At 39.5% G+C, this 26,226-nt stretch overlaps 1 long non-coding RNA gene across 1 annotated transcript in view; it reads right to left on the minus strand.

Moving 5' to 3' along the window:
- Positions 1-26,226, minus strand: part of LOC138749397 (uncharacterized) — a 75,732-nt gene that overhangs the window by 20,460 nt on the left and 29,046 nt on the right. The gene's annotated exons all lie outside the window — the stretch shown is intronic.

A 26,226-nucleotide genomic window follows, 5' to 3' on the forward strand; every position in this document is an offset into this window, starting at 1 on the left:
TTCACTCTTAAATACTTAATATAATTACAGCTTTCCAAATCTAGCCTCACAAATGAATTCAATACTTCAAAATAAAAGATTATTCTCCTATTCTAAGTAAAATGTCTTTTTAAAACACTTTTTCTGTGTCAATCGTGATACAATTATTGATCAATATTCAGTTCTTAAATGTCAGTTGGACCAGAAATATGAGATATACTTAATTTATCTGATTACTATTTCATAGATGTTAATTCATATGTCCCAAGGATAATTATAAAATGCATGGAAAGCACAGAAGAACATTTTAGGGTGTTGTATTTTGTTCTGCTTTCAGTAAGCAGAATTCACAATATAGGCAGTCCCCTGGTTATGAACGTCCGGGTTATGCACAACTCCAACTTACGAACAGGTTGTTTCTCAATTCGCGCCTGTGCGTAAAAGCACATAATGCACATTGTGCCCCCATTTGATCCATGCACATAACATTACCTCATTAACGCTGATTAAGAACTGTAAGTACCTGTTCTGCATTACGTACAACTTCGGCTATGGATAGACCCAGGTAACGGAACTCGTTCATAACCTGGGGACTGCCTGTAATAACATTTTTGATCTCGTTCGTCTTTCTGCGGTGCCTTACGTATTTTTCTACATTAGATTTGTTTCGAAAGTGCAAATTGATGTTGTTGGTTTCTTTATGGCTTTGACATTCTATTTACTTATGAAACACTTGTTTTTTTTCAACCCTCAGTTAGATTTAAATGAACAAGTCTGTGAATATGTACTTAATGTCATTGTCATTATATGTAAATGACATGACCTTTTCTGTTTGACCCTGCTCTCACTGACCAGCTCGTGACTCCTCCCCTTTCTCCCCATAAAGGGCTGTCGTGCCACAAGCCTGCCCTCAGTTTGAGTCAGGGTCATTGTGAACGAGCAACACTTGCAAATAAAAGCCTTCAGTTTTGACTGCCTCAGTCTTTGTGCAATTGATCGTGCATCAGGGTCTTTAAATGGCTTGGGAATAAAGGAAAAAGAATGGTTTGATAGTCATTTTGATGAAAATAGAACCTGCGGACAGCTTCACAAATGGCTGAATGTTGCAAGAGCACATTCTCAAGGGGTGGCATAAGCCCCAGATACAATAGTGGGGATTTTAAGATGCTGCTTTCTGGATTTTGGTATTTGAAGAAGTTTTGCCTGAAGCGCAAAGTAAACCTATTGTGTCTTTCCTGGAACTTGTTCCTCCTTAGTCATGGCACTGTTTTACAAGAGCTTCCTTTTGCAATTTGTGCCTTGAATTGGCAGCCATAAAATGCAGAAGATCAGAAATAATATTACCTTTTCAAAAGGCCATGGATGAGACAAAGTGAGAAAACTGTGTGGCTTTGGGTGTCTTATTTGACAACAAAATAAAGAGCGTCAAACAGTGTAACTGCAATCACATGGTACCATAAACAAAGTTCTAATAAAGGTGGATGTAGGAGTTACAGTGTTTTGGTTATGGAGAAAGTAAAGCTGAGATCTATTTGGTGTTATTAATATGATGAAGGGTGCTGGCAGGGTGAAAGATGATTTCATCAGGTTAATAAGGGATGTGATCTTCAAAAAAAAATATTATAAAGACAATGGGAAAGGCAGGGCAGGAATTGTGTTATTTAGTATTGTTCAAACAAGTACTGCCTTGCAGCAGGGTTTTGTTGAGACTGCATCAGTAGAAATGTCAGTATTAGAAGGCTATGAGAGACTAAATATAGTGGCAATATGAGTTAATATCTCAATTCAGCTCAAATCTCAATTCAGCTCAAATCTGCTCTTGCCTCTGCATCAGAGCACACCTTTCTAGGGACATGAAAACAAGCAACTGGAATGACAATCTGATGCAATGCCGGGGGACGCAGGGGGCTGTCATTTAGATGAAGCATTAAATTCAGAGGTTATCTGCTCCCTAAGGTGGAAGATCCCATGGCACTATTTTGAAAAAGACCAATAGCATTATCTCTGGTGTACCTGCCAGTAGTCGTCCCTCAATCAACGTCACCAGAAGATAGATTACGATGTCATTGTTACATTGCCGATTGTGGGAGTTTGCTGTGTGCAAAGGGCCTGTTGTCTTTCCTGCATTTAATTACTGTCTGGGGTTTATTGGCAATAAACTGCTCTGGGATGATACAACTACCTCATTTATTTTTACAGTTCCAATTTTAGATGTTATCGATTTGACCACCTGAACAACATTGATCTGAAGGTCCATTGATTTGTATTTTGAATGATGTTGAGGAGCAATCATTTCAAGGTTGAATATATTGTCAACATCCTGTAGAATGAGCTGAAGATATTGGAATGAATGGAATTTGGTCCAGAGACTGAAGGAAGAAATGCCCAATTTGTTTGTTTCCCCTGCCAAATGCCAGATGAAACACAGTAAAACAATTTTCAAGATTGTTGAATTCATGATGTCTTTTCTCAACATACTAATAATGAGTGATCGGGTGATCACAAAGTATTTGAATATGCTTCAATAATATATTTCAATATCTGCTGGACTATTTCAATCACAGAATATTTGAAGACAATATATTCAGCTGGCAATAAAATGCACTACTCTGGGAGTGTGTGTGTTTGCAGATATTTTACTGCCAGGTTTATACATTTGGTACTAGTTCATAATGGATTGGATTCTCATTCATCCTGGGTCAGATTAAGTGCCTTGTGTGGCATGGAGTTCTGATAAAGGAACTTTAACCTGAAACATTAACTCTACAGATGCTATTTGGCCTGCTGAAAGTTTGCATGATTTTTCTGGTTCTAATTGCTGTTTTCCAACATCTGCAGTGTTCTTGCAATTATGTCTTATTGTACGGAGTACAGGATTGTAGTCAGTGTGATGCTTCTTTGGTCATAGCTAAGTATGAATCTGTACTCTGTGGAGAGATGAAGGAAGAAGGTTGGTTTGGGTAGGGTTAGTTTGAAATGTTGCAATTTATTGAACTTATCTCTTTCGTTGCCTCCTACAATTTGAATCTTTCTCCCTTGCAATCCACAGTCATCCATATTTTAAAAGGATACCTTTGAACTACATTGCACAATTTCATGAATGTTGACCTTAATGCATCAACATAGAAAATAATGAGTCTTTGGAAGACTTTCAGCTATATCCCTGATACATTCAGGAATACAAAAATGTTCTATTGAATCACAGATGTTCATCTTGAGTCACCTCGAATATTTTATGGCAAATTGGTAACATTTTTTTAAAAACTTTATTTATTCATTCAAAAAACAAATAATATATGACATATACATCAATTAAGTATCATAATAACAAAAAAGAAAAAATAAAATAAGAAAATTCTTCTTTTCATCCAAAAGACTCCAATCTCGAAGATCCCATTTCAGAAGAAGGTGGACTCTTTCCATTCCCATTTTTCCCATTTCTGCCATTTCTTCCGTTTCCAGAACCACCAGACTTTTCTTTAGGAGATAATGGTGGGCTACGTCTTTGTCCTCTTATATCTGACAATGTGTCAGCACAAATCATTGCTTCACAATCAGTTTCAAAAAACCGAAATTGATAGTCTCTGTAAAAGACCTTCAAAACTGCAGGGTAACGAAAGTAGACTTATAACCTTTACGCCACAAGACTTCTTTAACTGGATTAAATCGACGTCGACGTTGAATGACATCTTGACTCAGATCAGGATAAAAAAAAGACTCTGCTATTCTGAATCAATAATGGGGTTTGTCGTTGTCTCGCATTTTGTACTGCAAGTCGAAGTATTGCTTCTCTATCCAAATAACTCAAACATCGAATTATTACCGCTCTCGGGGGGTTGACCAGTTGAGGGTATTCTTCTTAAAGCTCTTTGAGCTCTTTCCAGTGCCAATCCCCCAGAGAAAAATTCTTGCCCTAATATTTGCGGAATCCAGTCTTTAAAAAAATGAAGTGGATCTTGTCCTTCTATACCTTCTGGCAAACCAACAATTTTCACATTATTCCTTCTGCTTTAATTTTCCAAATAATCTATTTTTCTTTCTAGCTCCTTCTCACGATCTCCTAATTCTATGACTGATTTTTCCACCTTCAACACTTTTTCTGTGTTAGAAGTAAGTCACTTGTTGTTTACAGTGCAAAAAAGCAGTCTGAAATTTTTAAAATTCTTCATAAGATGCATCCACACGTGTCTTAACCATATTTAATTCTGAACTTATACCAGCATTCATTTGAGCCATTTCATTCATTTGAGATGTCAAAAAGTCCATTTCAGGTTTTATAACAGCTTGAATAACTGCATTCATTTGCATACACTGTGATTCGGTAAATCTCAGCTCTGCTCTCTCTGACATGGTGGCAGAACAAGGTAACTGCAGCTCCTGCTGCAATCCAACAGAAGACATTTTAAAAGTTTTACTGCGGGTCTGGACTCCCAGCGACGGCATCCCGCCTTCTTCAGGGAGTCGCCACTGATCTCCCCCCACATCTTGTTGTTTTCAAATCAATTCGTGAAAAAAAAACGATTTCTTCAGATTGTAATGCTGCCTGATGAATTTCCTTCTCAGCCTCCACAGGCGGTCTTTGGGATTTACGCAATGAAGAAATTGAGCCTGGGGCTGTTTCAAGTCGTCAAGGCCCCAGATCTTCAACACTTCGAAAATGTATCTTCTTTTGCACTTGAGATTTAGTCTTTTTTACCATTAGTGGCCATAATAATTTCTTAATACTTTAAACTAAAATTTAAAAAGTTTAAACTTGGAAACAAAGGGTTAAAAAACAGGTATTTAAAAGTCTGGCCAGAGATGTTGAGACTGCACGTCTAGACTCTACGCCATCTTGCCACGACCCCGCAACTTGGATCATTTAGAATGATGCTAAGAAACTTAGAAGACAGTGAAACATTGAGGTAGAACAGCAGTTAAGTACGGGCCATTCTGGGTAAGGTTACCAGCAAGAAATTTCGGATGAATTTTACTCATGCTTTTTTTTTTAAATACAAGTTCCAGCCTTCTTTATGAAAAGTTGAATTTTTCAGTTTCTTTGAACTCATGATTCTAAAATCATTTGCCCCTACATTAGTAACCAGTTAATGTAATTTCCAGATCTACATTTGGCATGTGCATAAATATAGTTGAAAATACAAATTCAACTCAGCCAAAGAATCACTGAAACACTTACTCCTTATTTGTTTTTTCCATTTGAAGGGATTATCAAGATGATGAGACAACTATTTTAGCACTTAGAGCAGTAGTTCTCAACCTTTTTCTTTCTGCCTTAACTAATCCTTCGCTAACCACAGAACATCTATCCCTTTCTAAACCACGGAGCACCATGGCATTACTCCAGGCACCCACCACACTCTGTGTAAAAAAAAACCTTACCTGTGGCATCTTCCCTAAACTTTCTTCCACTCACCTAAACAGACATCCTCTGGTATTTGCTATTGATGCCCTTGGAAAAGGAGCTGCCTGTAGATTCAATCTAAGCCCCTCATAATCTTATACGTCTCTGTAAGTCACATCTCATCTTCAACAGGGGAATACAGAAAGGGAGGGCCTTCTCTTCCAAAGAGGTAAGATTAAAAACGAAGCAGCCATATGATGCAATTGGCGTAGTTTCATAAACTATTTGTTATATTATTTTAGACTCAGACGACCTTTTATGTTTCCACCAAATCCTCTGCATTCAAAAGGAATAAAACAACATTGTACTATGCGCGAATTTGTAAGATAGTGAAAAAAAGAATTAACAGCAACATCATTTTTTTTACAGGAATTATTAAAACTTTACTGAGTATTCATATGGTTAAAACTAGTAAATAGCCCATAAATCTTAAACCGGACCATCATAATGTTTTATGTCATGGTTCATTATACGTCGAAGTTAACTGGTTTGTCCAATTTATTTCAGATTTTTTGTCTCTCTCCGTCATATTCACTCATTTGAAATGTCGAGGGCGATGAATAAATTTGCAGGCCATAGAGAAGAATTGAATGGAGCAATGTGAAAGGCTAATGTTGCAGTTATTGGGAGATGAGACGTACTGTTTACCTTTTCCATTCCGTCCTTCATCTGCCCTTCATTCCTTTCCCGTCGGGTTCAACCTGTCACCTCCCTCCAACCATCTATCCTCCCAGTCCAATCCCACTCAATATTCGGAATGTTTCGTCTCACCTCGCAGTCCGGATGTAAGGTCTTGACCCAAAATCTCAGCTTATACCTTTTGCCTCCACAGATTTTGCTTGACCTTTCCAGCATTCTGTGTTATGATGTCTTCACTTACCTTGGTCACTTACAAGAGTACAAAATCTTTTATAACTTTTATTCCTCAGGAGCTTTATTCCTGCCATGTCATGAAGTTCTCATGCACTACATTGCTCACCCAATCTGATTTAACCTTCTCCAGTGATGAGGAAATTATATTGTAAGCACTTGATTGATACAATTGCTTCACTTGGAAGGACAGTTTGGATCCTTGGAAGGACAAGCCAAGAAGTCATGGAGGGAAAGATCCCTCTGCAATGCTGAAAGAGGAGGGGACAGGAAGAAGATCCTGGGATGGAAGCTGAATCCCATCCGTGCTCTGGAAGAGATGTGGCAAAAGGGCAGATGCATCTGAGATCCCTTTTTGTAGGAAGAAATGGGAGCACCTGAAAGAAAGGCAAGTGCTCATGGGGAAGAAAAACATACCAATTCCACACCAACAGCGTTGCAAAACAAGATTCAACCTGGGTCCCTGGAGGTGTGAAAACACACAGTAAATGTTGGAGGAACTCGGCCGGTCTCAAAGAGTCCATTGAAAGTAAAGATATATTACCAACGTCTCAGGCCTGAGCCCTTCTTCAAGATGTAAACCAATAGCAGGCGGGCATCTTTTTAAAGACTGGGAGAAAGGGGGAAGAATGTGAGGGGGAGGAGTCCAGGGCACAAACAAAAGGTGTTGATTGGATATAATAAGAGGAAAAGTGAGAATTTACTTTGGATCTGTGAAAAGAGACAGAGGGAAAAGAAGAGAGAAAGAACTAGAGGAAAGGAGATGGTGGTGGGGGTTGCGGGGATGGGGGGGATGGGTGGGGGAGCTGAATGGAAACCAGAGGTCAATGTTAATATCAATCTGGTTGGAGGGTACCTAGATGGAAGATAAGCTTTTGTTCCTCCAATTTGTGAATGTTCTCAGTCTGACAGCGCATGAGACCATGGACAGAAATGTCAGCAAGGGAAAAGAGCAGGCAAAAAGAAATTTCATGTAATATGACACTGTTTTATTACTATGATAATAAATTGAATCTTGAAAAAGAATCTCAGGGTTGTATGTGATGTCAAATGTGCATTCTGACAATAAATCTGAACTTTGATCGAACTGATGTCTGTACGGTTGCAGAGGCTGTGGGAACACTGAAGGTGAATCCAGAGACTCAGCATCTCTGAAGGGACTCTGTTTTGCTTCTCTTTCTCCCTTACTGTAAGGGGAGCTGGACAACACTAATGGTAGCTCTTTGTCTGCCTTACAGCAGGCAGAAGTAAATTTGTGTAATATTACATGACATTAAAAGGAATCTTGTTTGTGAACCCAGTTGTCTGACAGAAAAGGGTATGATACTGGAGTGATCTGCTATGGTCACCTCCATTCACCATCTTATTCTGTATCTCTCTAGGATGGTTCCATCCCTAACTTCCAATCAATCATATTTTTATTCAATCATATTTTTATGGCAAATTTAGTGAGGTGTAGTTGTCTCCATTGGAACAATGTGCTCTTTGGTATGCAGTAGTTTCTCCCCCTCTCCTCAACTTTATGAATGGGCGCTCCATAATTTCCTGTACTTTCTGCTTGGAATGTGATCGGAATCCATGGAATTCCAGAGCTGAATTAGATGCCACATTGCTTGTTTATAGCAGATTGGTCAGTTAATTAAACTCATTCCTCTTCAGTTATATGAATTCATGGGACGTAGGCATCACTGGCAGGGCCAACAGTTATTGCCCAAGACTAATTGCCCTTGAGAGGATGGTGGCAAGCTACCTTCCTGAAATGTTGCAGTCCATATGGTGAAGGTATTCCTGCAGTGCAGCCAGGTCAATTTCCAGAATTTTTCACAAAATTTGAGCTGCTAAATATTCACTATGACATATTTCATTATTCACTCTTGTGAATACACTTGTGTCTATTCCATAAAAGTTGTAAAATTATTCAGCCTTTGAGCTGGAAATCTAAGCCTAAATATCTTGATGGCCATTGTCCTTTCAATTAATTACCTTTTAAATACAGTAGAAACATATTATCTTGAATGAGCAGAGTTTTCCCCCCCAGAGGGATGCAATATATTAATGCAGAATTTATATGTAATGCTGCTAAAGTGTGTAAATGGGTGCTGGTGGTCATTAATCAGGGAATGAACAAAATGAATGCAATTTATGATTGTTAGTTTAACTTCCCAATGATGTAACAATGCACTGGGTAATTTTCTAATGCAGTCAACCATGAGTGGACATTGGCGAGAATTTTCCCAGAGCATCAACATGAGATGCACTTTTTAATTGGGGAACAAGAATCAAATAAATGAAGTAATAATAATTGTGATAATCAAGATTCAAGGTCATTTAAATAGTCAGTAAATGGTCACTGAAGAAAGTTACATGTTGCATAATTTCAATATCCAAAAAAAAGAGGTAAGAGGGAGAGTTCAGAAATTATAGGCCAGATCACCAGTCAAATATTATATCTTGAAGGCTTTTTAATATTGGAACAATACCTAAATATTCCATTTTCATTGGAATTAAATATTGTTGAATATCGAACATATGACATTAAACGAACCTCCAAAATAGACTCCATTACCAAGACCAGCATGTATCTAGGTTTTCAAACTACCAAATAATATAAATTATAATTACAGTGTGGACGCGTGATTTATATTTGCATAATTGATTTACTGTAAGCAAAACCCAATTAAGTAAATGTTCATCTAATTTAGCCATGCAATTGCCTTACTAATTAGTGAACCAGTGTTTCCTAATGTAATATTTCCAGGCTTCAATTTATTTCAATCCACTCTATTAAATATCCAATGAGCTTGGGCCCCGAGTCTCTCGGCAGAGGTGAATGTGTCATGTTCCTTGAAATTCCATCTCAAGCTAATCTTTCATTAATTTACAATTCCACACCTTTCCTCCACTACTTTGAATTAGTGGTGACCGACTGTCATGACTGCGGACTCAGGGGATCACTCTTCCTCACTCCACAGAAGATATTTTCAGAATTTAATTAAGAGGAAATGTTGGCAGCTATTTTAGTGAAGGGGAGAGAGTGGGCAGAAAGCGGGCACTGATATGCCTGTTTGAAGGACTGGTTAGAGCAAACGACTATTTCTCTTCTAATTACTGAATTTGCCTGTAGGTGCTCGGTCCATCTGGTTTAGCACTCGAGGGTTGTGGGATTCTCTGCCATGAAGTTACCTGATCTCACTGGGGTGGGGGGGGGGGGCGTGGGGATGGGAGTGTCACCAAAATGACTGTATAAAATTTTTGTGCAGTGTTTCAGCAGAAATTTATTATAATTTATAAAAAATCTCTGTAGTTAAGTTATAACAGCAAAAATATTTTTCAAAAACCCAGCTTACATGTATCGATATTCCTAAAACTCTACTTTTTGAGCCTTTTAATGTGCTCCAGTCATTTATATAACCCAACGACAATGGTGCTTCAAATCCCGTGGTTTCATCTGCACGTGAAACAAGCACACGTTGTTGTTTTCATTGTTGCTGGTGTTTTTATACTCGCTGCTTTTCTCCAATTTTCTAGTGTTTTAGTTACAATATTGTGGACATTAGAATTTGTGAACCGATATTAATAACATTTTTGAGAATTATGTAAATTGATATTATAATTTAAAAGTGTAATTTTAATTTTGCTATTTGTTTATCTCACTACTATTTCCACTGCATTTACGGGAATTACAATTGACAAGTAACTTTACTACAAAAAACATCACTAAGGATTCTGTATAGTTTGGTATGGGAGGAGGGTGGGGGCGAGGGTGGTGGGTGACACCATGAGTTACTGCACTGAGTGACACCAACCTCACTGCCTGGTCTATTACACTGTAGCAGTATCAGTGCATTGTTTTCTGTCTCAATTAGTTCCACTGAAATCAGCTCTCAATAATCTGTCAACCAGTATCATACTAAACAACCATGTGTGCCATCTCCCATATTATACACGTCAGAGCTTATACTTCCAGCCATTAAACCACGGGGAGCATGTCACTCAAATACATTGCTCAACCATCCCAGACATCCCACCTACTTTCTGGGAAAATGAGAGGCAGGAAGATGTCATTATAGGTGGAGATGCACGTTTTTAACCCATGGTTCAGTTAATAGTGAAGAATATAATAGATCCATAGAAGATACATTAGGTCATTTAATAGACTATTAGACAGGCACAAGGACGAAACAGAGGGTTATGAGGTAGGAAGGGTTTCATTTCTTTTATTTTGGAAAGAATATATAGTTAGCAGAACATTGAGGGCTGTAGGGTCTGTGCTGTGTTTAGTGTTCTGTTCTATATCTGACATACTTGTTCTTACATGAAAGTGATCATTCAGAATATTGAACATGCTAGATCCCAGCAGAACAATAGAAGCACAGAACACTACAGCATAGAAAGCAGGCCATTTGGCCCTTGTAGTCTGTGCTGAAATATTATTCCACTAGTCCTATTGACATGCATCCAGTCCATAACCCTCCAGACCTCTCCCATCCATATATCTATTCAACATATTAAAACAAGAGTGAGCCTGCATTTACCATATCAGATGGCAGCTCATTCCACACTCCCATCATTCTCTGAGCGAAGAAGTTCCCCCTAATCTTCCCCCTAACCCTTTCACCGTATAGCCATGTCCTCTCATATTTATCTCTCCTAATTTAAATAGAAAGAGCCTACTCATATTTACTCTGTCTATACCCCTCATAATTTTGTAATCCTCTATCAAATATCTCCTCATTCTTCTACGCTCTAAAGAATAAAGTCTTAACCTGTTTAATCGTTCCCTGTAACTCAACTCCTGAAGACCTGGCAAGATCCTAGTAAATCTTCTCTGCACTCTTTCAATCTTATTAATATCCTTCCTGTAGTTTGGCATCTAGAACTGCACAAACACTCCAAATTTGCCCTCGCCAATGTCTTGTACAACCTCACCATAACATCCCAACTCCTATACTAAATACTTGGATTTATGAGCTTTCCTTACAAATCTGTCTGCCTGTGATGCCACTTTCAGGGAACCACATATTCCCAGATCCCTTTGTTCCACCAGCATGCATCACCTCACCCTTGTCTGCATTAAATTCTCTGTCATTTTCTGGCCCATTATTCCAGTTGGTCCAGATCCATCTGCAAGCTTCAAAAGCCTTCCTCACCGTCCACAACATCTTGAATCTTAGTGACATCAGCAAACTTGCTGATCCAATTTACCATATCACCTTCCAGATCATTGATGTAGACAACAAACAGCAATGATCCCAGCATCAATCCCTGAAGCACAGCACTAATCACAGGCCTCCAGTCTGAGAAGTAATCATCCCCTACCATTGTGTCTTCTCCCATTCAGACAATTTCAGATTCAATTTACAACCTCTCCATGGATACCTAGTTTCTGAACCTTCTGAACTTACCTTCCATGTGGTACTTGGCCAAATACCTCACTGAAGTCCATGTGAACAACATCCACAGACTTTCCTTCATCTACTTTCTTGGAAGCCTCCTCAAAATGTTCTACAAGATTCATTAAACATGACCTACCATGCACAAAGCTATGCTGGATATCCTTAATCAGGCCTTGCCTGTCCAAATACTTGTATATCCAATCTCTCAGAACACCCTCCAATAACTTACCTACTACTGATGTCAGGTTCACCAGGCTATAATTTCCTGGTTTAATTTTCAAGCCTTTTTTAAACAATAGAACAACATGAAGTACCCTCAAATCCTCCAACATCTCACCCGTGGCTAAAGACATTTTAAATATTTCTGCCAGGGCTCCCACAATTTCTCCCTCAAGGTCCTAGGGAATATCATCAAGCCCAGGGGAGTTGTTATGGATCCTATGTTAATAGCAATATTTAGCTTAAGGTTAAGTAAATTATAGAGTTAAAATATTGTATATGTATTCTTACTAAGTTAGTTGTGCCCTGGTACAGGGTCACACACATGTTACAGCACATTTCCAGAGAACCATTGTACTCAGAGAAGAGCTCATTCTCAGAGTTGCAGCATCTTGGAAGAACAGAGCTAATGGATCTGTAGTGGTTCTTAACTATTCAAAAACAATGGAGTGTTTGCTTTATTAAAAACTGAAGTACCTACATTATCACCACAGTACTCAATAAGAACTGCTGAGCAAGCCATTTGCCTTTAAACAAAAGCACTTAAGCCTCTTGAACAGAGGTGAGGACATAGAAAAAATATAGTTAGCTGTAAATTTCCTATTCACTACTACATGAACACCAGTCCCAAAAAAAAAACCATCTCTCTTGTCTGCTGTGTTGAAGTGAATTAATACCGTCCTGTGTTAAGAGATCATATGATCTCTATTGCCCAATCAGCTTCCTGCTGATCTGAGCTTTTCAAATCCAATTGCCTTAGTCACCTGACTCCAATTGTTAGGTGCAGCCTTCAGTTAACATCCTTGTTTTCATCTGCTACAAAGTTAGAGGTTCTTATAGATGAGAAGTGGTTTTGAAAAAGGAACAAAATTTTGGTTTAAAAAAAATGATAATCATGTGGTTTCCAAGAATTTGGACTGACCTCATTGATGATGTAACTGTCATAATTTGGAAAAACATTTTATCAAATTCAAACTTTTTTTTGATCAGGTCAGTTTGGAGAGTACAGAAGTCAAAGTCCCGTGACACACAGAGGTTGGAACCATGTGAAAGATAGGGTTGAATTGCAGTAACCAGAATTGGTGCTGTTGTATGTTAGTCTTGTGAAAAGGAGAATACAGAATTTTGCTTTTGAAATGAGGTAGATGACTTTACTGTCTCTTTGGAAAAGAGGGCAGAATACTATTGATTCCATTTTTATATGGCCACTTCACTTAACCCTTGCCTGGGTTTGTTGTGGAAGAAAATAGCCACATTCATTGTCTCTTTGAAAAGAGGGCAGATTCTTTGTGTGTAAAACAGATTCCAAAATCTTCAGTGAAAAAGAAGATTTGATCCTGGGAAGAAAGGAATTATATTCTCCTTTTCACTGGAGGTACATTGGTGGCTTAAAAGATGGTCACTTCTATTTAAAGACTCTCTCTCAAGACATCTCATCAAAAGAATTGTGAGTGAAGAGGCCTGAAGTTATAATGTTTAAGAGTGCTTTATAATTATTTCTGAAATGAGAATTGAAGAACTTCAAGCAAGGCTAAAATTATGCTTGTTTTAAAAATTGATTTTTCAGAGTGGGACTTTAATTACACACACACACACACACACACACTTGTGCATAGTGGGGTTAATTTTAGAGTTAAGTTTAGAGATAAGTAAGAAATATGTTATTGATAGTTTAATAAAAACAAATATTTTGAATTTACCATTATCTGGTGAATTTTCCATTGCTGTTCCTATGTTAGTGCTAGACCCAAATGAACTTTTATTTGCTGTAAGGCAGCAAGCACCTCCTCCTCTTTAACCTCTATGTTCCCTTCCTTCCTTGTACACTCTGCCATTTTTCTGAGTAAATACTGATGCAACAAAAACTGTTCAACATCTCCCCTATCTCATGAGGCTCCACACATAGACGACCACTCGGATCTTCTAGGGGACCAATTTTGTCCCTCACTATCCTTGTACTCTTAATATATTTATAGAAACCCTTTGGGCTTACCTTCACATTTTCTGCCAGAGCAACCTCATTTGTGTAACAGAGTTAAAAACGGGTTTTAATAATTTCTATATTTGTGTATTTTATCTCAATGAGTTGCTTGCATTTACAGTCATTTTAATAATGTTTCCAGTGGGAATGAGTTTGACGGTGCACCTCCTAATCTCTCCCTTCCTCTCTCTCACACTGCTGTTACCTTGCTAAGGGTAAGTGGGAGAGAAAATTGCTACTGGGCTATTTTAAATGTTTTCCTTGGAAAAATTAATTGGTTATGTCCTCGATCCTAATGTATATTGTGTTCTACCATTAATTTTATATTGTTTTAACTATTAATGTAAGTTTTATGGATGATTTTTATCTTTCTGGTGTTTTGACTCTATTACCATGTCCTGGTCAGGTGATCAATGTAGCTTTGCTGAGAATTCACAGTGTAAATTCTGTTATTTCTCATGCTTAGGAGTAAAGGATTTAAAAAAAATAAGAAAACCCAGAAGACAATGATGGTTGTCTTATTTTGTCTTCTAAAGGTACCGAATTTCCTTGTTAAATGCATGATATTGGCTAGTTAGTTTTTTAAGATAGTTTTTAACTCTCCCACTAGGTGCCACTGTTTTCATCTTGTAAATATAGTTCCTTTTAAATAGTTTGAAAATATTTTAAAATGCAAAATGTTTTCCTGGGCAAATCTTAAAAGCTCTCAGTTAATACAGTGTACGCAGCGTTGAGTACCTATTGAAATGTTAAAATATATATGTGTGTCATTGAGGAAAAGGATGAATGGGATGCACATTGCTGTTACCTTGCTCTGGGAGCAAAGGGGGCTTAAAAAAAAAAGTAAACCCAGAAGACAATGATGGTTGCATTATTTTGTCTTCTAAAGGGAGTGAATAACTGCTGGAAACCAATTCCATAAGTCGTCTCTTCTTCTGCGCCCCATGCAAACTCATTACATTTGCATGAGTTCATTTCCTCCTTATCTTCTTATCCTAGATAACTACAAGTTATGTTTTCTCCTCCACCCACTAAAGTCCCCTTTCAATGTCACATGATCACATGAAAAGGCAATATGTAGTAGCCAATTGAGTTACCAGCATGTCTTTGGGGTGTAGGAGGTAAGTGGACCACTAAATCACAGAGAGAAAATGCAAACTCCACACAGAGCACCCGAGGCTAAAATGGAATTCCCAACTCTATAGGTTTGAGACCATAATGCTAACTGCTGCATCACCATGCTGTCCCATATCCTCGTGCCATACATCCAAAACCTTGTGTGGTGTCATGGACCACAAATTGGGAAGAGTTGCATTTGAGGGAGGCAATTGAAATATATTAACAAGTCAAGTTTACTGTCCTCTGACTGCACAAGTACAACCTGATGAAACTGTGTTCTCCAGTTCTCAGAGCAAAACATACAAAAATGCATATGCAAGAATTCATAGACATAAATAAATATTGTTTTGTAAATATGAGAGTCCCAGATGGTTAGCGTGAGAAGTTCCTTTGGTCATTCAGCATTCCCACAGTGCCTGTGGGAGGAAGCTGTTCCTCAGCCTGGTGGTGCTGGCTCTGATCCTCCTGTTTCTTTTTCCCAATGGGATCAGCTAAAAGATGCTGTGCGCAGGGTGGAAGGGGTCTTCAATGATTTTGCTCGCCCTCTTCAGACAACTATCCCAGTAGATCACATCGATGGTGGGGAGGGAGACTCCAGTGATCCTCTCTGCCACTCTTATGGTCCTGTGGATTGACCTCCAATCCATTTCTCTGCAGCAACCGTACCACACTGAGATGCAGCCGACCAGGATGCTTTCAATAGAGCTCCTGTAGAAGATGAATATAATGGCAGCCAGTAGTCTTGGTAACTTCAGTCTTCTCAGAAACTGCAGTCACTGTTGTGCCCTCCTGACAAGTGAGGAGACGTTGTGCATTCATGATAGGTCACTAGTTAAGGAACTTGGTGCTCTACACTCTCTCCAATACCGTTATTGATGTGTAGTCGAGGGCAGTCATTCCTGATCCACCTGAAGTCCACGATCATCTCCTTCGCCTTGTCCACGTTGAGACTTCCATCATTATCATGATATTTTCCACCTCTTTTATGTAGTGCGGCTCTTCGTTGATGAAACCAAATACTGTTGAGTCATTTTCAAACTTGATGATACTGTTGGAGCTGAATCAGGCAAAGCAGTCATGGGTCAGTAGCGTGAACAGGAACAGGCTGACCACAAAGCCCTGAGGTGCGTCAGTGGTCAGCATGACGGTGCTCGATAATCTACTACCGACCCGGACAGACTGTGGCCTTTCCATTAGGAAGTCCAGAATCCAGTTATAGAGAGGGGTGTTGAGTCCCAGTGAGAACAGCTTCTCCACCAGCCTCTGGGGAATGACCCTATTAAATATTGAGCTGAAGTTGATGAACAGTAGCTTGGTGTATGAGGCAGCGTTCTCCAGGTGGGTCAGGATGGTGTGAAGGAACAGGACTGTAGTGTTGTCTGTGGAATAGTTTCTTCTATGAGTGGATTGAAATGGGTCCAGCATCTCTGGGAGGTGTGTTTAGTTGTGTTCCATCACCAGAAACACAAAGTGTTTCATAATGGTGAAGATCAGTGCCACAGGGCAGTGGTCATTGATGCCTGTTATTGTCATCCTCTTGGGTACTTTGATGATGAATTCCCCACAGACCCCTGTTCTGAAGCTATGAATATACAAACAATAATATCAGAAATATTCAGTTATGAAAGATAAAAGTGAGCTCGTATTCATTTAATTATTTTTTTTCCCACTTGCTGGCACTTTAGATTCCTAATCAAAGCTGTTTGAAACTGAGCTGCAGTTCACTGTAAGCCAATTTCTGGGGTTACTGTTGCTCCTTTATAGGATGTAATTTTCACATAACTTTAGAATTTCTATTCCCCAGAGCATGGGAGGATCAGGATGTCTATAAAATTGTGAGGGGCATGGGTAAAATGAATGCCCGAAGTCCTTTTCCCAGCGTAGATTATATGAGAGGTTTAAGGTGAGAGGAGAGAGAAATAAGAGGAACTGAAAGGGCAAACTTTTCACTCAGAGTGTCTTGATGAACTGTCCAAGGCAACTGTAGAAGTGGCCACAACTTTGACATTCAAAAGACACTTTGGACAGATCTTTGGAGAGGAAGGATGTGGACCAAATGTAGGCACTTGGACAAGCCACAATGCCAAGTTGGTTAGCATGGACGTTCTATTCTGCGTTGAACGGCTCTGTAAGTAATCATTTGACTTAAAGGATTATATTCTGTATTTCACAGTTTTAAATGTGCGTTCAATGTGACTGATTTTCATTCAATAATGCTGAATGGTGTTTTATTGCTGATTCTCAGGTAGAGTGAAAAATATTGAATGGCTAAATGAACAGGATTTTGGCATTTGTGATGTTGGTTTTGCAGCCTTCGGTCATTTCAAGTTTCAACAATGATTCTCAATGTAGAGAATCAATTTAAATGGTAGGTTTACAGTGATAAGAATATAACAATGATTTGTATCTAAATAGAACCTTCCTTGTAGAAAGTCCCAAGGTGTTTAATAGAGGTTTAATGAGATAGAAATAAGTGGACAAAATCGATGGATGGGTTCAAAGTGAGGTCTAAGTGCAGTCAGAAGAAGGTAAAAATTCAGACAGGATCCTCTTTTACTTGGTGTCAGCCATCCAGGCTTCCATTGTCCATTTCAAATATTTACACGAGCAAATATAAAATTACTTGCATGTTGTACAGTAAGGTCTCACTGGAATGCATTCTAACCTTTTAATAGTTTCTTTTTTAAATGTGCCTAACTTTCTATATTTTCAATTGAGAGCTGCAGGAAGCAATGCAGCACGTAATTATCTGGCCAATTTCTTCATTTAAGTTATCTCACAAAATAATCGGGTTAATTTTGTGTTCAGCTACAAAAATTGACACTTACAAATAGGTCAGTCAATCTCAAATGTATGATTTTCTGCCTGTTCATTATTATAATAAGACGAGTTCTTTTGCTTTCCTACTCAATGATCTGAGTCGGAGATGAACTAAAGCAGATGGTGCGCTTAGATCTCACTGGGCATTTTTATGGAGGGGTTCCACTGAGAGGCCTGCTCCATCGATGGAGAAACATTTGCACTTCTCTTTTATAGAGAAAGCCTAAAATTCTGCTCCAGTGTCATTTTTATGAAGAGCGGCGCCTCGTTGTGTCCTCTGGAGCCAATAGGGGCGAATGGTGCCGTAGTTTCGCCGGCCAACATGATGTCATACACGTGCGTCGAATGGGAAAGAGCCCTATATCAGAAAATGGCGACCGTAGAGCAGTTACTGTGAAGTCTAGGACTGATGATAAGAATGTACCTCGAATGCGTTCCCTGCCGTGCACACATCCGCGGTTTAAAAATTCCTGCTCCTGTGGCTCAGGCTGATGATGTCATTGTGACATCATCAGCCCCCCCCCCCCCCCCCCCCCCCAGCCAGCCGCTTGCAGTGGCACCACACTTATGGCATAAGGTGCAGCATTCTGCTTCACCTGTGTGACCAGCCTGAGGAAGGATCAGATTCGGCACCTTGGAACCGCGCACGGAGAATTTATGGAGGTAGGTTCAGCGACGTGTGGGCAGAGAATATCTGCCTTTACAGTTACAATCTTTTTCTCTATGAAAGGGCCTACTGAGATAGGGTATGACTTAACAAGCAGTATATTAAAAATGAATACTTAATAATTTTCAGTATAATCTGCTTTTTTCTCTCATTTCAAGATGCTTTATAATTTTGAGGGCTTTTTGAAAATTAACTACGTTTAAGTGCAATGAGATAATTTGGATGTACAGTGACATGCAAATTGGCTCAGCATCAGCCTTGGGCAGCCACGATCTTCTTAGTTTTCTTCTCTTTTCAGTCTTCATCTTTTCTTCCTGGACAAAAGGGTAATTAAAGATTGGCATATGGCACCCACCTTCACGAGTTCTGTTGGCTGCCTGCTTTTATATATAGGTCCAACATCTGAATTAAGGACCTGGCTAACACTTCCTGTCCATCACCATCCTGATTTAAGTCAAGTTTATTGTCATCTGATTGTACAACCCAATGAAACAGTGCTCTCCAGTCCTCGGTGAAAAACATGCAGACACACAACTAGATAATAACATACATCTACAGGACAAGTATTCAACTATACAAATAAATAGTCTCGGATGGTTAGTGCGAGCAGTTCCTCTGGTTGTACAGCATTCTCACTGCCCATGGGAAGAAGATGTTCTTCAGCCTGGTGGTGCTCGCTCTGATACTCCTGCATCTCTTCCACGATGGGAGTAGCTGAAAGATGCTGTATGCAGGGTGGAAGTGGTCCTCAATGATTTTGCATGCCCGCTTCTGACAATCATCCTGATAGATCATGTTGATGGAGGGGAGTGAGGGGGGGGGGGGTGGTTGGAGTAAGACTCCAAAGATCCTGTGGGCCTGTGGATTGACATCCCATCCATTTCTCTGGAGCAACTTTACCGCACTGTGATTCAGCCGGCCAGGATGCTCTTGATAGAGCACCCGTAGAAGGTTGATATAATGGTGGCTGGTTGCCTTGATCACTTCAGTCTTACTTTGCGAGCCCACTGGTGAACTCCATCCTGACTTGTACCTGGTATATGGATGGTGGATAGATTTTGAGGTGTCGGAAGGTGATACCTTCACCACACCAGCCTGTCATCAGCCGACACTTGGAGATAAAGTTGAGGAGGTACCACAAACATGTTTACCGATCTTTTTAAAAAAAAAACTACTGGTGTGAGTGGAATTTTGTTATCAGTATGATTTTTAGATTTAGGTTTAGCATCGGGATATTTTACCACATTAACGATGCAAAATGCATGTCGTCCTGATAGATGTAGTTGATCAGTAGGTTCACATGGAGAGAGAAAGCCTTAACCTTGCTACTGGGAAACCTTAAAGGTTTTCTCTCACTGGAGCAGTGGGGTTGTATGGAGAAGTAGAACAGATCTGTCTTCTAGTGCAGATCGGTGGCTATACCCAATGGAGCACAGAGGATAGAATGTGTGCAGGTTGTGTTCTGTTGATCTGGGAGAGCATTGCTGGGGTTAATGGGTGTATGGTCTGAATGGGTGGCACAGTGGAGCAGCTGGTAGCACCATAAATTCAAGCCATCTGGGACCAACGTTCAACTGATCTCGACCCAGTTGTTACTGAAATATTTTTCCTGAGAAAAATTGTCATTGGAGTTATGAAACTGTGCACATAACGAGTCAATTAGGTACGATTAAAACAGTGGTCTTAAAAACATTTTTAAGCAATCCCTTACTAATCACAGAGCACCAATGGCAAGTTTGAAAACCACTGCTCTAACACTTATTTTCTGCTCCAGGTTCCAGCACGTGCAGTCTCTTCCATTCCTCAGCACTATAAATTGCCCCAAGTGTATGGTAGACTCTGGAGGAGGGGGGGGGGGGGGAGATAGGTAGGAGTTGATAAGAAAACAAGTGGCAGTAAATAAAAAAGGGTGAATGCAGCATTACTTCAACTGGATGGTAATGGTTGGCACAAACTCAATGGGCTGAAGGGCCTGCTTCCATGCTGTTTCTCTCTGATACTATGAACATTATAATCACTGGTACCCGGGGAGTTGGGGGGGGGGAGAGGGGGAAAACCCACCTCCTCCTCGATGAGCCTATATAGTTGTGAGCATTCACTGCCTTTTCTCAAGTAATTTAATTATGCTATGTTAGGAATATTCCTTCAAATGCCTCCACACCAGCTGTCTTATCTACATTGATATTGACACCAGGATTTTCCTTTCCTGAAAATGTCATGATGCATTTGTTTTACTTTTCTGGAACAATGTAATACATCTTTCTCTGGATATCAGGGACGCAAATGGCTAGTTTTGGAGTTCTGATTTTTAAAAAAATCTGTTAAAACTTAAACGTCATTTAAGCTATTGAGCTCTAGAAGAACTGTGATTTGATAAAGAGCACAGGGAGTATGAGAAAATTATTTTAAAGACATGGTGTGCCAGTGCAGAAATCCTACATGTCTGAAATGTTAAGAATATCAAACACCGGGGTTATTTTTCCATTCCATTTCTCTTTGACTGGATCTACTGGACTGATTAAAGTTTCTTTCTAAATTGGAAACTGCATTTAAATTGGGTTGCCAACATAAATACGTTAATGTGAAAATATATCCTAGGGTGGGTTTTAGTTGTCCAATGACTACAGGAGTGTTTGTTGTTAAAATTACCTTAATTTGCAACAAAATTATTTCAGAAAAAAAAAATAAACTATGTCATCAATCCCTCAGAAAATTAACTTTCATGTTTTACATTCTCAACCACAACTTACAGCATTAATAACTTTGATTCACAGTTAGAATTTAAATAACCTTAAAGCAATTTCAAGCTGCAATAGTCGAGTGGCTAGATTTGCTTAGAAGTTCATTTGAAAGATTTTCGATCAGGTGACTGACTCCAAGCAGGGATGATTGGAAAGGAGATGGTCTGGAAATGGAGGATTTTTTTTTTTTTGGTGAATTTTACAAGAGGGCAAAGCCAGATGAAACAATAATGTAGATTGAGTTATTTTAAAAACAAGTCCTTCCACCCTTGGAACTAACTTGACTGGTGTCCATATTCTGCAGCTGTATTTGATTCAATTCTTACCCCAGCAGAACCAGTTCAAATTCTTCCTCTTGGACCAATAAGTCTGCAACACAAGTTTAGACCCTACAGAGGGAATGGGCTCAATAAGCAAAATAGTCCAAGTGGCTTGGTATTCTAAAAATGCTCTGGTGGTGAGAGATATTATTGCACCGCTTGAGACTTAATAAGGTCTCTGTTGCCCAATATGCCAGCTATGAATATGCATATCTCATTATCAGAAGAGCACAGCACCCACCTTATGCCAATCTGTCAAGTTGTTCCAGTCTTCCAGTTGCTTGACCAAAAATAAAGAATGCTTGACTACCCAGCAAGTCAGCATGGAGAGAGATAACAATGAACCGAAATGTTAAATCTGTTCTTCTTTCTCTGGCCACTGTGTGATCTGCCAAGTGTTCCTGGTATTTTCAAATTTCCAACATCTGCTCTCTATTTTGCATGTGGAATCCCAAGAACCGGTCCAGTTTATGGGCAAATGAAGCTTGCATCACAGAGCAGCACTTGTGGCACAGGAGGTCTGTAGCCAAAGAAGGCATTTAACTCCCAGTGAATTAGCATCAAAATGATATTGACCAAACTTTCCATCCCAGAATGTCATGATAATCAGCAGTTCTGTTTTTGTTTTTAAAAAAAAAACATTTGAAACTGACAGGGAGTGAAGAATCAGTTGAAGGAATTGCTCTTCCAAAGGCACAAAAAGAACAGTACAGCACAGGAACTGGGTTTTTGGTCACAACATCTGCAGTAGACAGGGTTTTTGGTCACAACATCTGCAGTAGACAGGGTTTTTGGTCACAACATCTGCAGTAGACGGGGTTTTTGGTCACAACATCTGCAGTAGACGGGGTTTTTTGGTCACAACATCTGCAGTAGACAGGGTTTTTGGTCACAACATCTGCAGTAGACAGGGTTTTTGGTCACAACATCTGCAGTAGACAGGGTTTTTGGTCACAACATCTGCAGTAGACAGTGCAAATTAAATCACAAAAATCTGTAGACACTGTGGTTGAAGTAAAAATACAAAGTGCTGGAGATGCTCAGCAGGTCAAACGGATGCCTGCCGGCATTCTCTCATACCATGATGAAAGGCTCAAGCCTGAAACGTTGGTTCTGCATCTTTACCTTTGCTACATCAAGGACACAGTTTGACCTGCTGGGCTTCTCCGGCATTTTGTTTTTACCACATTGCAAATTAAACTAAATCACTGCTGCTTGCAAGTGATGCGTATTCATGGATTTGTCTAGAAGTGCCTTAAATGCTACTGACGTATCAGCTTCCAAATGAAACTTGCCCAAGCACAGAATTAATTCATCTGTTTTTCCTTGTGAAGTTTCTGTTGCGTGGCTTTCTGCAGGATTTCAACATCAATTGTTAAAAGCAAGAACTGAAGCAAGAACTACTCAAGCTGTTTGAGGAGCTTAGGTTTCTGCCTCACACTGGCCCTTAAAAACTCCCCCCTCTCCCCTTCAACCTGTGGCTGCTTGTATTTCATATTTCCACCCCTAGACGAAGACTGACAATCCAGCTTATCTATATCTCTCATGATTCAAGATGCCCATCTACATTAATTTCATTTCATAGGAGAGTGCCTTTACTGTGCCAATACCTGTCCAATGTCTCATAAATGTTATTTTTTTCTGCCTCTACCATCTCCTCTGGCAGCTCATTCCAGATATTCACCACCTTCTGTCTGAAAGACATCCCTCAGTAGATCTTTAAATATCTCTCCTCTCACCCTAAACCTGTGTCCTGTAGTTCTTGACACCCCTGCCTGAGAAAATGATTGTTGGCCATGTATCCTATCCATTTTCCTCATGTTTATAAACTGCTGTAAGTTCATTCCACAGCCTCCAATATTTTCAGTAAGAATGAACTCAGCCTATCCGATCTATGCAAGTGCAGACTTCCAATCCATGCAACTTCCTGGTACAGCTTTTCTGCACTCTCTTTAATGCTACCATATCCTTCCTGCAGGGCGATGACTAGACTGGCACTATTTTTATTTAGTACAGCTGCAACATGATGTCCCAACTATTTCATTGGATAGCAGTAATCTCAGTTCCCCATCCACAGATCTTGCTTTAACCCTACTTCAACCCAGACTAACAAACCCTAACCCTAACCTGTTGAATTGCTACTAACCATAAAACTGTTTCCAGGGTGTCAGGTGGTAGACCAAGAAAGGAACTATCTGATGAGGACCAGTACCTTAAGTTGTTTATATTTGACTCAAAAAAATTGTGTGTATCTATATTGAGATAGAATTATAAAGGAATACATTTCAAAGTGTTAAAAACAAATAGGAGGGAAGGTAAATGTTTAAAAATGAAATTTTAAATTTAGACCAATGGTTTTCAAACTTTTTTCCACTTCCATACCACCTTAAGTAATTCCTATACCATCAGTGCTCTATGATTAGTAAGGGATTAGTTAAGGTGGTATGTGAGTGGGGGGGGGAAAAATTTGAGAACCACTGCTCTAGACCCAATTGTAACTGAAATATTTTAATTGAGAAAAATTGTGATTGGCCCATTTCATTTGGAGTTGTGAAACCATGCACATAACGAGTCAATTAGGTATGATTAAAACCGTGGTTTTCAAACCTTTTCTTTCCACCCACATTGCCACCTAAAACTATACCTTCCTCATCACAGATCAACTATGGCAGAGGTGATATGCGAGTGGAAAGAAAAAGTTTGAAAAACCACTGATTCAGACATACAGCAGATAAAAAGGCCATTCCGTCCCACAAGTCCGTGTCTCCCCCCCCCCCCCAAATATACCTACACCTCCGTTAGTTTTGGAGGGTGGGAGGAAACCAGGGAACCTGCCTGAAACCAACACACGGGGAGAACATTCAAACTCTTTACAGACAGTCCTGGATTTGAACCCATGTCACTGGTGCTGTACCAGCATTGCACTGATTCTTGATGATTTAATTAAGGCCAAGTATAGTATCAGAGGAGTGCTTGTAAGGGAAGCAGACACTGAAATTGCAAGAAATGCCTCAATTTATTTTAGGCTTCAATCAAAATACTGGAAATGTTGGAGATCAGCAAACCAACCTCCCCACCGTTGACTCTCTCAATAATACTTCTGCCTTGGGAAAGCTGCCGATATATTAAAGAAACCATTCCACCCTGATCATTCTCTTGACCCCTCCCCCTTCTGTCATAAATCATGGACCTCCACGTTCATGGACAGTTTGTTTCCTGCTGTTATCAGGCTCTTGAATGGACCTCTCATTGTTTTTTTTTTAAAAAAACAGCCCCTGTGCTGTACATTTTTAATGTAATTTATTTTTAAAAATAAGACATACAACATGATAACAACTCCTTCTGGCCCACAACCCCATGCCGCCCAAATGCACCAATTGACCTACAAACCCATACGTATTTTGAAGGGTGGGAGAAAACCCACGCTGACATGGGGAGAATGTACAAGCTCCTTACAGACAGTGCAGGATTGATGGAGCTGTGATAGTGTTGCATTAAGCACTACACCAACCGTGCCCTATAAGCTATAGTTTTTCTGGACATCCGACGCTTTGTCCAAGTAACATTTCAAACCTTACACTTCTGTTGTATTATTGCACTACCAGCTGGGCTTAAGGACAGCACAAAAGCGCTGGAGAAACTCAGCAGGTCACGCAACATCCATAGAAAGCAAAGGCATGTTGTGTGACCTGCTGCGTTTCTCCAGCAAGTTTGTATACTGCACTAGTCTCACCAGCTACAGATATTCTTGTTCACCACCATGCTTAACTATTGGTTGACTTGCCCGCATAGCACAAAAAAACCCAACTTTTCACTGCACTTCAGTTCAATTCAATTCAATAAAGTAACATGTTGTAGACACTCAGCAAGCCAATTAAGCGAAGAACCAGTGGTAACATTTCAGGTCAATGGGCTTTCCTCAGAAAACAAAGTCCATCAACCTGAGATGGCAATTCTGTTTCTCTCTCACAGACTGATGAAGCTGGCCCATCAAGTTGATCACGTTTACCTGCTGGCACTGGGTCACAATTCTTCTCGTCTTTTCAAAGACTGTCTTTTGAGTGAGAACTAATCTAACATGGTTTAGACTACGCTTTTAAACAGCAACTTAAGATCCAGGCTTTCAAGTCAAATTAATCTTCATGAGGCAAATAGAGCTTGTCTATCCCGAGGCATCCATTTAACACGTGCTAAGAGTAAATGTAACCTTACCAATGTTAGCACAGAATGTGCTAACGTAACTCTGTCACAGTTCATTTTGTGACAGGTTCTGACATGTATGGCACAAATCAACAAACAGAAGGGCACACCAACACACTGTTTTGCACAATTTACAAATTACAACTCTTGGATCCATCACTAATAACACTTTCTTCTTAATTATAGCAAGATGAGAATGTAATTGTAGCTAAATGAAGATCTTATTTGTTTAATCACACTTGAAAGAGTCCATGGATCAGATTTTATAAGTAATTTATCTGAATGTAGGTTTTAAACTCGCCATCCGTCATTGTCACAAACAATGTAGTGATTAATCTGTCAGTCCGTCCACGCATCCATGCCTAAATTCCCAAATGGCTGGCAGACTAAGGTCATATTCCAGTTACTCAAGGATGGAACTTTTTTTTGAAATATTGTTTAATTCCTGCAAAATTATTTTATCTGCAAGTCCACTATTTCATTAGGAAGACAACACTTAGCTACAGAAATTGT

Source organism: Narcine bancroftii, chromosome 14, assembly GCF_036971445.1.
Source record: "Narcine bancroftii isolate sNarBan1 chromosome 14, sNarBan1.hap1, whole genome shotgun sequence".
Lineage (NCBI taxonomy): Eukaryota > Metazoa > Chordata > Chondrichthyes > Torpediniformes > Narcinidae > Narcine > Narcine bancroftii.